We start from the raw sequence: 14,500 nt of genomic DNA, 5'->3' as shown, positions 1-14,500 counted from the left end.
ATATAGACTTTCGGAGAAGCCTGTATTTACAAGAAAGTGAGTGGGAGCTCTATAGCATTTCTAATATTATATGTGGATGACATATTGTTGATGGGAAATGATGTAGAATTTCTGGATAGCATAAAAGGATACTTGAATAAAAGTTTTTCAATGAAAGACCTCGGTGAAGCTTCTTATATATTGGGCATCAAGATCTATAGAGATAGATCAAGACGCTTAATTGGACTTTCAGAAAGCACATACCTTGATAAAGTTGTGAAGATGTTCAAAATGGATCAGTCAAAGAAAGGGTTCTTGCCTGTGTTACAAGGTGTAAAGTTGAGTCAGACTCAATGCCCGACCACTACACAAGATAGAGAGGAAATGAAAGTCATTCCCTATGCCTCAGCCATAGGTTCTATCATGTATTCTATGCTATGTACCAGACCTGATGTGTGCCTTGCTATAAGTCTAGCAGGGAGGTACCAAAGTAATCCAGGAGTGGATCACTGGACAGCGGTCAAAACATCCTAAAGTACCCGAAAAGTACTGAGGATATGATTCTCGTTTATGGAGGTGACAAAGAGCTCGTCGTAAATGGTTACGTCGATGCTAGCTTTGACATAGGTCCGGATGACCTAAGTCACAAACCGAATACATATTTATATTGAATGATGGAGCTGTCAGTTGGTGCAGTTCCAAGCAAAGCGTCGTGGCGGGATCTGCGTGTGAAGCGGGGTACATAGCTGCTTCAGAAGCAGCAAATGAAGGAGTCTGGGTGAAGGAGTTCATATCCGATCTAGGTGTAATACCTAGTGCATTGGGTCCAATGAAAATCTTTTGTGACAATACCGGAGCAACTACCTTAGCGAAGGAATCCAGATTTCACAAAAGAACCAAACACATAAAGAGACGCTTCAACTCCATCCGTGATCAAGTCAAGGAGGGAGACATAGAGATTTGCAAAATACATACGGATGTGGCAGACCCATTGACTAAGCCTCTTCCACGAGCAAAACATGATCAGCACTAAGACTCCATGGGTGTTAGAATCATTACAATGTAATCTAGATTATTGACTCTAGTGCAAGTGGGAGACTGAAGGAAATATGCCCTAGAGGCAATAATAAAGTTGTTATTTTATATTTCCTTATATCATGATAAATGTTTATTATTCATGCTAGAATTGTATTAACCGGAAACTTGATACATGTGTGGATACATAAACAACACACAGTGTCCCTAGTATGCCTCTACTAGACTAGCTCGTTAATCAAAAATGGTTAAGTTTCCTAACCATAGACATGTGTTATCATTTGATGAACGTGATCACATCATTAGGAGAATGATGTGATGGACAAGACCCATCCATTAGCTTAGCATTATGATCGTTCAGTTTTTATTGCTATTGCTTTCTTTATATCATATACATATTCCTTTGACTATGAGATTATGCAACTCCCGGATACCGGAGGAATACCTTGTGTGCTATCAAATGTCACAACGTAATTTGCTGATTATAAAGATGCTCTACAGGTATCTCCGAAGGTGTTTGTTGGGTTGGCATAGATCGAGATTAGGATTTGTCATTCCGAGTATCGGAGAGGTATCTCTGGGCCCTCTCGGTAATACACATCATAAGAAGCCTTGCAAGCAATGTGATTAATGAGTTAGTTGTGGGATGATGTATTACGGAACGAGTAAAGAGACTTGCCGGTAACGAGATTGAACTAGGTATGAAGATACCGACGATCAAATCTCGGGCAAGTAACATACCAATGACAAAGGGAATAACGTATGTTGTCATTACAGTACGACCGATAAAGATCTTCGTAGAATATGTGGGAACCAATATGAGCATCCCGGTTCCGCTGTTGGTTATTGACCGGAGAGGTGTCTCGGTCATGTCTACATAGTTCTCGAACCCGTAGGGTCCGCACGCTTAACGTTCGATGACGATTTTGTATTATATGACTTATGTGATTTGGTGACCGAATGTTGTTCGGAGTTCTGGATGAGATCACGGACATGACGAGGAGTCTCGAAATGGTCGAGAGGTAAAGATTCATATATAGAACGATGATGTTCGGACACCGGAAGTGATTCAGGGTGTACCAGGTACATATCGGAGTACCGGGGGGTTACCGGAACCCCCCGGGGGATTAATGGGCCTTATGGGCCATAGGAGGGGAGCATGCCAGCCCATAAGGGGTGCCCCCTAAGGAAGGAGGCCGAATAGGAGAAGGAGGAGGGGGTTCGCCCCCCCCCCCTTTCCTTCCTCCCCCTCTCTTCCCTTTCCCCCCTTTCGGTAATAAGGGAAGGGGGGCGAATGGGACTAGGGGCCCAAGTAGGATCCCTCCTACTTGGGGCGCCCCATGACAGCTCCCCCTCCCACCTATATATACGTGGGGAGGGGGCGCCTAGAACACACACCAACAATTGTTAGCCGTGTGCGGCGCCCCCCTCCACAGTTTACGCCTCCGGTCATATTGTCGTAGTGCTTAGGCGAAGCCCTGCGTGAATCACTTCGTCATCACCGTCACCATGCCGTCGTGCTGACGGACCTCTCCCTCAACACTTTGCTGTATCAAGAGTTCGAGGGACATCATCGAGCTGAACATGTGCAGAACTCAGAGATGCCGTACGTTCGGTGCTTGATCGGTCGGAACGAGAAGAAGTTCGACTACATCAACCGCGTTGTCAAACACTTCCGCTTTCGGTCTACGAGGGTACATGGACACACTCTCCCCCTCTCATTGCTATGCATCTCCTAGATAGATCTTGCGTGAGCGTAGGATTTTTTTTTTGATATTGCATGCTACGTTTCCCAACATGAAGCACTTAGCATAGCATTGTAGTGTAATTGATATGCAGCCGTTTGAGTCGTGAAAAAATCTATAGGGAAATAATAGAGAAAGGTTAGTACAGTTGAGGTTTTATAAGAAACAAGCGACATAGTATTATTACCGTTGATGGGTCATGAGGCTGTTGTTGTATAATATCATTTGTGCTTTTTTCCTTCTTTGAAGTTGCTTTCTTCAAAGGACCCTGTCGAAAATGATATAGAAACGTTAGCACATTGAATGTTTTATACTAATTGAGTAACAAAATATTATACCGTTGAGGGGCCACGATGCCTCTAGTTGCATAGTATTATTTGTGTTCTTTTTCTTCTTTGAAGTTGCTTTCTCAAATCCACCAACGGGTCTTTTTGATCCTTTCGCAGTCTTCTCCTTGATCTTCATACCTTTTGGTTTTGCAAGCCCCACATCATGTTTTGAAATTCTACTAGAGGCGATCTTCACTCCTACCACTATAATGCTAAATATCATTCTTTCTTCAACAATAGTCTAGGCAATTATTGTTAGTATAGTTTGTACTCCCTCTGTAAACTAACATAAGAGCTTTTCATCACTACTTTAGTATTCTAAACGGTCTTATATTAGTTTACGGAGGGAGTGCCTTCTTTAGTACAGGAGGTACCCAAATCAGTATCAACAGTAACCAAATCTTTATCAACAGTAAACAAATCTGAATCAGCACTAACAAAATCTAGATCAGCGTGAACCAAATCTGCTCACCAAATCTGGATCAGCTCTAATCTTCAAGCATTTCTCCACATCCTGTGCTAGTTGCTTTGAACACTTAGCAGCCTTATAGTATGACTCTTCTGACTCAGGGGCACGAGCAGCTATTTTCACAAATATTCCGCAGTTCCTTGTAGCGGTTAGACATTCTTGCTTTTAGGTTATCATGCGGGTTGCATTTGCTTGTTATATCTAGAACTTTGGCATCAATTGTCCATCTTTTCAAGACATATTCCCCAGGGATATGCTTGATATTGTTAATATCAAGTACCTTTAAGCAATGAGAGCAAAGAATTCCAACAAACTCAAACCTTTTGCAATTGTAGCTAACCTTTTCTTCTTTTGGAATGAATCTAACAACATGTTCACGTTATGTGCCATGAAATTTTACTACATAAATCTTCAGCTCTATGTCACATTGATCACAAAGCATTGTGTCGTAGTTCAGAGTCTGAAGCACTTGATCTTGAACCATCTTGAATATTGCTAGAGTATATGTAGTTGCAGCTTGTTTTAACATATAGCTAGATTCAACCTTCGACTGGGAGTAGTCTGTGTTGCTTTAAAGTCATACTTCACCTCTTTACATCTTTTATCCGAAACTAGCCATTCAAAATGCTCAAAGAAAGTAAGCATTTCATATTTAATACTAATGTATCTCTTCAGTTCATTATTCATGCTTTCATTTCTTTGGGTGGTGCTCATGTGGGCAAAGAACGTACTTTTACCGTACACTAGTGCCCAATTTTCCTTTTTCTCAAATAGCCTTTGCAGCCATTCATTGTCATGCAGTTCATACTTGTCAATCATTTTATCCCATGCATCTACAAATTCATCCTCCTCTTCTATATCATAAATATAGTGCTGAAAATCAAAATTGAACTTCTTATATTCATTAACAACTCGGGCGAGGTGCTTGCAAGCAGTTTGATTCATATGCCACACACAAAGTCTATGGTGAGAGTGAGGGAAGACATCACGAATTGCCTTCGCCATTGCTGCATCTTCATCGGTGAGAATTGTACGTGGATGTTTTCCTGACATAACTTTTAGGAAAGTTCTGAAAACCCAACCAAAACTAGCAGTGGTTTCATCATAGAGAAGTGCAGCACCAAAGAAAATAGTTTTCTGGTGATTATTCACCCCGACAATCAAACCAACTGGACGTCCATCATCTAGTTTCTGTATGTGGTGTCAAAGCATATAACATCGTCGAATATTGCCGAATATTGCATAGTCTGAAACCATTTTGAGTCAGCCAAAAAAATATTAGTTATCAACTCATCCTCATCCACTTGAATTGAATAATAAAAGTTGACATCTTCCGAGACCTTTTTCTCCATGTATTCTAATAATCCCCCTGTGTCATCTACCTGCGCTTTATTGTTCTCTTTGAGTGCAAACAATTTTTCATATCTTGAGGTCTAAAGCCAAGGTTTTCACTTCCACCTGCTTCTTTGGCCATCAAACCGATTGTTGCTTTACTTGAAATGCCAACTGACTTTGCGACCTCTGCATTTGCTATCTGTGCTTCTATGACTTTTCTCTGGGATCTCAAGTATCGGTCCATGATTCCATGAGCAAGAGTGTGGTTATGTGACGCCTTGAATGCATACACATAATAAAATCCATTTCTAAGGCTGATCTTCATACGGGCATCACAACCACATCTTGTTTCAGGCCAGAGTTTGTCACTTTATGGCCACTGCTTCTTCTGATGCTAAAACCCATGGTTTTAGCATAGTTGTTATAAAATAAATAGGCTTCCTCTTTAGATAAAAATTTCATGCCAAGCTTTGGTACCCTTTCATCGTTGTGATCTACTTCGGTTTCTTGCTGATCCTATATCAATTAGGATTTGATTTAATTATTACTTTCCAGGAGCTATATGCATTGTAAAAGGAATAGAAAAACCGGTACTGGATGCTTTCCAGGAACTGAAATCAGAGATCCTACAAGAACGTCCGCACATGCAATTAAATTTGAAATGGGGGTACTTTACATGGTACTGCTTTATTTTTCTAAATGGAAAAGAACTAACTTTCCATCGTTGTTTGGCAGATTGTGATCACGGTTTCTGTAGAAGTTCTACAAGGGTGCAGCATGCTACTTTTTTTGTCCAACACTCAGGATCGTGTCTCAGTTAATGGAAAGATTCACCAACAAGAACTGAGTCAGGTTTCTTACTTTTGGGGTGTGAGATTGATCGTCACCCTCCTAGTTCCCTGGACCACTCCTCGAAGAAGCCATGGAGGACGCTAGTCTTGGAGATGCCATCAGGGACGCGGATTACTTTGCTGCTCAATTCAATAGAAGTCGCTATTGATTGTTGTGCGCCCTCAAAGATTATAGGTCGCTCATGCCTCCTATGAGCAATAGATTTGCATTTTGGCACGCTTTTGTATATGTTGTGGATATGTTCATGGGACGGCGGGGGACTGGATTATTCCCTCCAGTTTTGCTTTCTGTTTTAATGATGGGAATATTACAGAAGGGAATCTGTATTAGGATGTGTATTTTGTTTTTTTTTCATAGAAATTCTGGAGCAGGGCATGTGTGGAGCCACAGCTATGCGATGGTCGGGTCACACGTATGGTCGCACACAGCGGCAGTAGGCAAGTCGCTTCCAGCAGGATTGCATTGATCTTGTGCGAAACAATCCGCAGAGTTATATATTCTCTTAATGATACTTACCTTCCTTTATACGTACTTCTTTAAATAACATGTGTTGTGTTTTTTCCCAGTTGTATTGTTTTGGCCGGGTTACTTCTGTCCTTTTCCTTTTCTTTTTCTGTTATTTTTTCAAAATTCATGAACTTGTTTCATCGATGAACTTTTTCAATTGCACGAGCCTTTTTTCAAATTTGATGAATATTCCTTTAAAATCGATGAACCTTTTCAAATTTGATGAACTTTTTTCAAATATGATGAATTTTTTTTAAAATCGATGAACTTTTTTTGGATTTAATGAATTATTTTTTCAAAATTGATGAACTTTTTTCAAAAATCATGAACTTTTTTCAAAATCTGTGAACTTTTTTCAAAATTTGATGAGCTTTTTTTAAATCGGCGAACCTTTTTCAAAATTTGATGAACTTTATTCTCAATATCTGTGAATTATTTTTCAAATTTGATGATTTTTTTTAAATTTGATGAAGTTTTTCTCAAAATTGATGAACCTTTTTCAAAATCAATGACTTTTTTTGTAATTCATGAACTTTTTTCTGAAATGTTTCCAACTAGTTGAAAAATCAAATGCTACAGTAAAATGGTAGATGTGCAATAAATTGCACGGCTGTAAATGTTCTTATATAATTCGCCATGTACTTGGTCGCTAGCGCGTACTTAGGTCAGGTGGTTAGCCATGTAAAGGTCTATGTTTATCTCTTTTATCGTTAACAAATATCTTTTTTTCCTCTAGGGTTTCCCTAGGGTCTACCCATCCTCCGACGGCGCCGCCGGAGTCCACATAGTTTCTACGTCGATCTCATCGGAACTCGATCGCGGGCAGAACAATAGACGCCCGCGCCACGCTGACACGCGTTTGCATGGAGGAACGCGAAGGCCATAAGGAGATGGGGGGACTGAAGGAAGCGAAAGAGAAGATGCAGGCGGGAGCAGAGAGGCAGGAAGGAGATGGATCGGGGAGCTACCAGGCGGCAACCTTGGGGGTTGAAACTTCGGCGGCGGCGCCGGAGGGCTTGCAGGAGGGTGATCTGGAGGTTGATGATGAGGAGGACTGGGCTCACCGCGGATCGGGGCCAACCCTGGAAGATGCTTTTGATGGTATGAATTTGCATGAAGAAGAGGAAGAAGACCTAGATTTATCAGGGGAGGTTGAGGATCTGATCAGGGAGGTTCGGTGGCTCGCGCTTTTTAGGGTTCATACCATGAGGCCCTTTAGCCATGCGTCTCTCTTGAATTCTATGAGGAACGCATGGGCTTGTGCGCAAGGCGTAACTTTCAACATTAAGGGGCCAAACCTATTTTTGGCTCAGGTTCATTGACTGGGTGACTGGAAGCGTGTGATGGACGGGGGGCCGTGGCAATTCAGAAGAGATCTGGTGATCCTGGTGGAGTATGATGGATTTACAAATGTGGACGAGTATGCCCTAGACATGTATCCATTATGGGCGAGAGTTAAAGGGTTACCGGATGGTTTAACGAGGAAGAAGGAGTTAGCAGAGAAGGTGGCGAAGAAAGTAGGCAATCCACCGTTCACGGTTATCGTTAATGAGGGTAGGATAAATCCCTCGAATCATCTACGAGTCAAAGTGTTTGTTAATGTCAATCAGCCTCTGGTTAGGTTTGTCCCAATCACGCTCAAAGAGAGGAAGAAGTACCCGGTCAGCTATGAAAAACTGCCGGACTTCTGCTTCTATTGCGGCTGTATGGGCCATGTGCTTGAGGAGTGCGGGGATGGTACTCATGATTTGGCCTCCTGTGAGTGGGGTGATTGGCTACATTGGGCAAATGAACCGGCTGGAGGTGGTGCTAGAGGTGGAAGGGGAGGTGGTGGTGGAAGAATAGGCGTTGGGAGAGGGGGGGTCCCTTTAATGGCCCTCCCAGAGGGGGAAGAAGTGGAGATGGAGGTAGAGGGGTCAGAGGGGGAGAAGCAGGAGTTGTAGGTGGAGGAGCAGGAGTTGTGGGAGGGAGCATGGCGGGTGAGGGGAACCTTGGTTTAGTTGACATGGACATATCAGTTGGGAATCAATTGTTGCTAGGGGAGGATGGCAGGGGAGCCCGCAAGAGGTTAGTTAGTGAAGATGGCACCATCACAGTGAGGGGTCAACCGGTGCCAAATCTGGTTGGGAAGGTCAATAATACAGTTCTTATGATTGAGAGTGGAGGAGAAACGGTGGAGACAGTGGTATCGGGCCCTTCAAATAGTACTCCGGGGAAACACCCTGCCGTCAAGAGGAGGAAGCAAGGAGTAGGGGAGGAAGAGGGTGAAGATCAAATGAAAAATGTGGCGGCCTCCGGCTCGGAGGACCGCCGAGCCCAATGAATCTCCTAAGTTGGAACTGCCGGGGAGGGGGCAATACCCGGACAGTTCGAGAGCTGGCGACTCTTTGTCAGTCGCATTCCCCCACTTTGGTATTTTTGTGTGAAACAAGGCAGAAGGCGGACAAGTTGAAAAGAATCCGAGCGAGGTTGGGCTTGAAGGTTTTTTGCAGCGTGGATAGTAATGGTATGAGCGGTGGTCTGGCTCTATATTGGCATGAATCTTATGACGTCCAGATTCTAGACAAGAAGGAAAGATACATTGATGCCTTGGTGCGAATTCATCCGGATGCTGAGCAATGGAGAGTAACTTGCGTGTATGGAGAATCCAGAGTGGAAAATAGACCGGCAATGTGGTCGGCGTTACAAAACCTGAAAACGGTCATTGACCGACCATGGTTAGTTGTCGGTGATTTTACCGAGGCTTTGTGGAACTTTGAGCACATGTCTGCCACGCCAAGACCCGAAGCACAAATGGTGGCCTTCAGAGACGTGTTGGAGGTGTGTGAGTTGGTTGATCTAGGCTTTATTGGAGTTCCATTCACATATGACAATAAACGTAGTGGTGCAAGTAATGTCAAAGTCCGGTTGGACAGAGCGGTGGCATCCAATGATTGGAGGAATTTATTCGCGTACTCGTCGGTTGTTCATATCCCTCCTCCTTGCTCGGATCATATAGCCATTTTGGTAAAGGGGTCAGCTGACCCGGGTCCGACAGGGAAGAGCAACAGAAGATATGAGCTTTTTTGGGAACGGGACCCTATGTTGCCGGACATAATAAAGGAAGCATGGGAGGCTGTAGGCGGCGTTCAGAACTTGGCTCAGTTGCGCGATGCACTATCCAAGACCATGAGCTCATTGGGATTATGGAGTAAAAAATTTGGTAACATCAGGAGAGAGTTAGCAAAGTCTCGGACTCAGTTAGAGGAACTGATGAACATGAACGCAGACAGAGCAGAGATCAGGGTTGTAACAGACAAGATGAACGAACTCCTTTACCAGGAGGAAATGTTATGGCTGCAACGGTCAAGAATAACATGGTTGAAAGAAGGCGATAGGAATACCAAATATTTCCAAGCAAGGCAGTGTGGAGAGCGAGGAAGAATAAAATTCGGGATCTTACTGATAGCATTGGGGTGGTGCATACAGATAGTGTGGTGATGGGGGAGATGGCAAATGAGTATTTCCAAAATATATTTAAGGCTGATCCAACCATAAACCCGTCTCCAATACTGGACCATGTGGAGGTCAAAGTAACTGAGGATGATAATGCCAGGCTGGTTGCTCCTTTTTCTGATAAGGAGATATCAGATGATCTTTTCCAAATTGGCCCTTTGAAGGCCCGGGGACCGGATGGTTTTCCGGCTCGTTTTTTCCAGAGAAATTGGAGTACACTCAAGGATGATGTTATTGCTTCGGTTAAGGATTTCTTTCAGATAGGCATTATGCCAGAAGGGGTAAACTCAACTTCTATTGTTCTTATCCCTAAAATTGCTAATCCATCAAAGTTGTCTGATTACAGGCCTATCAGCTTATGTAATGTTATTTATAAGGTCATCTCTAAGTGTTTGATTAACCGGTTGAGGCCTTTATTGGATGACCTCATTTCTCCGGAACAAAGTGCTTTCATCCCAGGAAGGATGATTACAGATAATGCCATGATAGCCTTTGAGTGTATTCATTACATCAAGCAAGAGAAGGACCCCACAAAAAGCTTCTATGCTTATAAACTAGATTTGTCAAAAGCATATGATCGAGCGGATTGGGTCTACTTGAGTCAGGTGATGCAAAAGTTGGGTTTCTCTCATCGATGGATTGAGGTAATGACGTGTGTTACATCGGTGAGGTATTCAGTAAAGTTCAATGGAACCCTCTTGGATTCATTTGCACCGTCGTGTGGCCTTCGGCAAGGCGACCCACTCTCACCATTTTTATTTCTGATTGTGGCGGATGGACTTTCAACTATTTTGAAAAATAAGGTGACTAGGGGAGAGCTCTCACCGGTGAAAGTGTGTAGAAGAGCCCCGGGTATTTCCCACCTTTTGTTCGCTGACGATGCGTTGTTGTTTTTTGAGGCTTCTAGGAGGCAAGCAGAGTGTGTGAGGGCAGCACTACAAGAGTATGGTGCAGCTACTGGGCAAAAGCTAAACTATGATAAATGCTCAATATTCTTTGGTAATTCATGCCCAACCACAAGTCAAGAGCAGGTCCGAAATGCCCTGCAGGTCACTAGTGCAGCTTTTGATGAAAGGTATCTTGGCCTCCCGACCCCAGATGGCCGAATGTCCAAAGGCAAATTTCAGACCCTTCAAGCCAGCCTAACAAAACGTCTGATGCAATGGGGGGATGGCCTATTGGCTCAGCCAGGTAGAGAGGTGTTGATTAAATCAGTGGCCCAAGCATTACCTACTTATATTATGGGTGTATTCAAACTTCCGTTTTCGGTGTGTGATGATTTGACGAGAATGGTGCGGAATTTTTATTGGGGATCTGCAAAAGGGAAGCGGAAGGTTCATTGGAAAAAATGGGACTATCTTCTCCAACCAAAAGACAGGGGAGGTGTGGGCTTTCGAGACTTCCGGTTATTTAACCAAGCATTGCTAGCTCGGCAGGCTTGGCAGCTTTTGTCCAATCCGGATAGTCTATGTGCCCAGGTTCTTAAGGCAAAGTACTATCCATATGGCAAGCTAGAGGATACGGTCTTCACAGGGAACGCATCGTCGTCGTGGCAAGCTATTAGTCATGGCCTTGACCTGTTGAAGAGAGGATTGATTTGGACGGTGGGAAACGGGAGAAATATCAAAGTGTGGAGGGACAACTGGATCCCGAGGCCGTTCTCCTTCAAGCCGGTCTCGTTGCAGGGCAGATGCCGAATTCGCTTCGTGTCAGATTTGCTTAATGCAAATGGGTCTTGGAAAGTGGAGCTATTACAACAGTTTCTGCCGGCTGATGTGAATGAGATTTTGAAGATTCGAGCTTCACCAAGGTTGGATGAGGATGTGATTGCATGGGCCCCTGGGAGACATGGAGTTTTTTCTATAAAGTCGGCATATCAGTTTGCGTTTCAGGAATTGTACGGAGCGAGCACAGCCTCGTCTAGTAACTCGGCTTCAGGAGGAAGGAGTTGTTGGAAGCTTATTTGGAACAGTGCAGTTCCTCCAACGATCCGTAACTTTGCATGGCGTCTGGCGACGGACGCTCTTCCTACGTGGAAGAACAAGAACAAAAGAGGGCTTGAGCTTGTGAGCGGCTGTCCGATTTGCGGTACAGAGATTGAGGACAATTTCCACCCTTTTCTGAGATGTCGGCGGGGGAGGGATCTGTATAAGGAGATGGCGAAGGTATGGAGGTTGCCGGTGATCGAATCCTTTGTGCCCAATGGGAGGGAATGGCTTCTCCATGCGCTGGACTCCCTAAGTGAGCTTGATCGGTGCAAGGTTTTGCTCATTTTCTGGAGAAGTTGGTACGTGCGGAATGAAATCATACATCATAAACTGGCCCCGAACATGGATGTATCCGTGAATTTCCTGAGAAAATATTTGGATGAATTAGTGGGGATCAAAATAAACCATGGTATGGATGTGGCTAAAGGTAAGGGATACCTGACTTTTGATCACACTAGAGAAGTGAGGGAGATTCAGAGTGTTGGCCCAGTGTGTAAGTGGCAACCCCCCGCCGAGGGCTGGGTAAAACTAAACACGGACGGGTCTTTTGTTGATAGTGATCTTGCGGGCACTAGTATGATTCTCCGAAACTCCAGTGGAGGGATTATTTTTTCGGCATGCAGATCGCTATTTTCTTGCAGAGATGTGGTTGAAGCGGAACTAGGTGCAATCATGGAAGGTTTATCGCTGGCTATGCAACGCTCCGATTTGCCTATTGTTATCGAATCGGATTCCAGCTTGGCAGTGTCTATGGTATCCTCTGGCGAAGTTGATCGTTCAATTTATGCTGCTTTGGTTAATGAAATAAGACTGCTGATGCGTCTTAGACAAACTTGTGTTACTCATATTATGAGAGTCCAAAATAAAGCTAGTGATAGTTTGGCTAGGTTTGCTCGATTTGAGGGGCGAACTATGACTTGGCTGGGATGTGGGCCAGAGGAGGTCTTAGGTATATCCCTTGATGATTGTAAAGACATTGATATTTGAGTAATACAAGTGTTCTCGCAAAAAAAAAGTTAGCCATGTAAATGCCGTGGAGAGACACGTGGCGTCATCTATAAGACATGGGGACGGGATTTGCAGCTGGTACGCATAAAAAAACGAAAAAATTATAGATGCAATAATACAAACGCAATCACTAGGAAAAATTCAAACACTAGCTTTTTTTAACACAGTACAGACGCAAAGCGCGCATATACTCACCCCTATGAACGCACACACGCACATCCTACCTCTATGAGCACCTCCAAAAGACTGAGCCGGCATATCATCTTATAATTTACGAAGTCACCGTAGGCATCTCGTCGTTGACGGAAATGTCTCCTCCCACTGAATGCGCATCGCCGAAAATCCTAAAATAAATGCGAGCACCAGAACTTGAACCCTGATGGGCTTGGGATACTACAGTCCCTCTAACAATCCAACCATAGGTTGGTTCGCAATTCAAGCACTAGCTAAACACCCTGATTTTCACACTGTTTTTGGTAACACTTTTTTAGATAGGCAACCATAATTTCAAGGATTCTGGTAAATCCATGTTCGCACCAAAATACAGTATATGTTATCAGTATCAGCGCTATCTGAAATCGAATCTATTTCCCCCACAAAAAAGGAAAAAAAACTCGAGTGTAATTTGGACGAAATCACAATTTTTTAATAAAAAATGACGGCCATACAGCCAAATTAAAAATACCAATTTTGTTTGGTTAAGAAACACCCAGGCCAACCCTCAGAAAGGAAAACACCCAGGCCCAGTCCAGCCCAACAAGGTGAGCAGGAGAGGGCTCTGCTGCGTTTCGTACCCATTCGCCCCATTCCGTCCCAGCAGAGCCGCACCCACGGTGCCATCGCTCGAACCAAAAACCCACCCAAATCCACTGCTCCCGCCTCGGATCTCCATCTGTCCAGCGACCGGACATGAAGGGTACGGTGGCTACGAGACTCGCGGTCAGGAAGACAGAGGCGGAGGCTCAGGCCGCGGCGCCCGCACCCAAGAGGCTCGCGTCCGCCGGAACCGCCGGCCGCAGGCCACGGAAGCGGATCCGCGAGGATAAGCTTGTCAGCGACGGGGATCTCATCAGCAAACTCTCCGATGACATCCTCGGCACCATCATCTCCCTCCTCCCCACCAAAGACGGCACCCGCACGCAGGCCATCGCTCGCAGATGGCGCCCTCTCTGGCGCTCAGCGCCTCTCAACCTCCACGCCTCCTACCACCTCTGCTCCAAACAGTTCAAGCACCTCTCCGTCGTCTCCAGGATCCTCTCCGACCAGTCTGGACCCGCCCGCCGTTTCGTCTTCCGCCTCGTCCGCCTCCACAAGGCGAAAAAAAGGCACGCCGAGGAAGCCGCTCAGATCGAGAACTGGTTCCACTCCCGAGCCCTCAGAAACCTTAAGGAGCTCGATATCAGCTTCGACCTCTTGGACTATGTACACGAGAAGCTTTATCCGCTGCCCCCTCCGCTTAGCACCAACTCTCCTCGTGGCCATAATCGGCTTCTGCGAATTCCCCAAGGAGATCACTCATTCGCTTAGTTTTCCGTTGCTCAAGCAGCTCATCCTGCGGCGTGTTTCCATCTGCCAGGATGTCTTCCATGGGGTGCTCTCTGCCTGCGGTCTGTTGGAGTCACTCGAATTGAAGGAAATTCGTGATACGAATTGCTTGCGCATTAGCTCGGCAACTCTTAGGAGTGTGAGCCTCTGCGCTTGTTTTGCAGCCAAAGGAGAATTGTTCATTGAAGCGCCCCTCTCCTTGAAAGGCTGCTA

General features: G+C 44.7%; 1 pseudogene; it reads right to left on the bottom strand.

The window, feature by feature from the left end:
• Nucleotides 1-5,377, bottom strand: part of LOC123157930 (protein FAR1-RELATED SEQUENCE 5-like) — a 30,486-nt pseudogene extending 25,109 nt beyond the window's left edge.
• Nucleotides 5,378-14,500: the final 9,123 nt, after the last annotated feature.

This window comes from Triticum aestivum, chromosome 1D, assembly GCF_018294505.1.
Source record: "Triticum aestivum cultivar Chinese Spring chromosome 1D, IWGSC CS RefSeq v2.1, whole genome shotgun sequence".
Classification (NCBI taxonomy): Eukaryota; Viridiplantae; Streptophyta; class Magnoliopsida; order Poales; family Poaceae; genus Triticum; species Triticum aestivum.
Note: the sequence above shows the minus strand (reverse complement) of the source record. Positions and strands in the feature narration are given on the sequence as shown.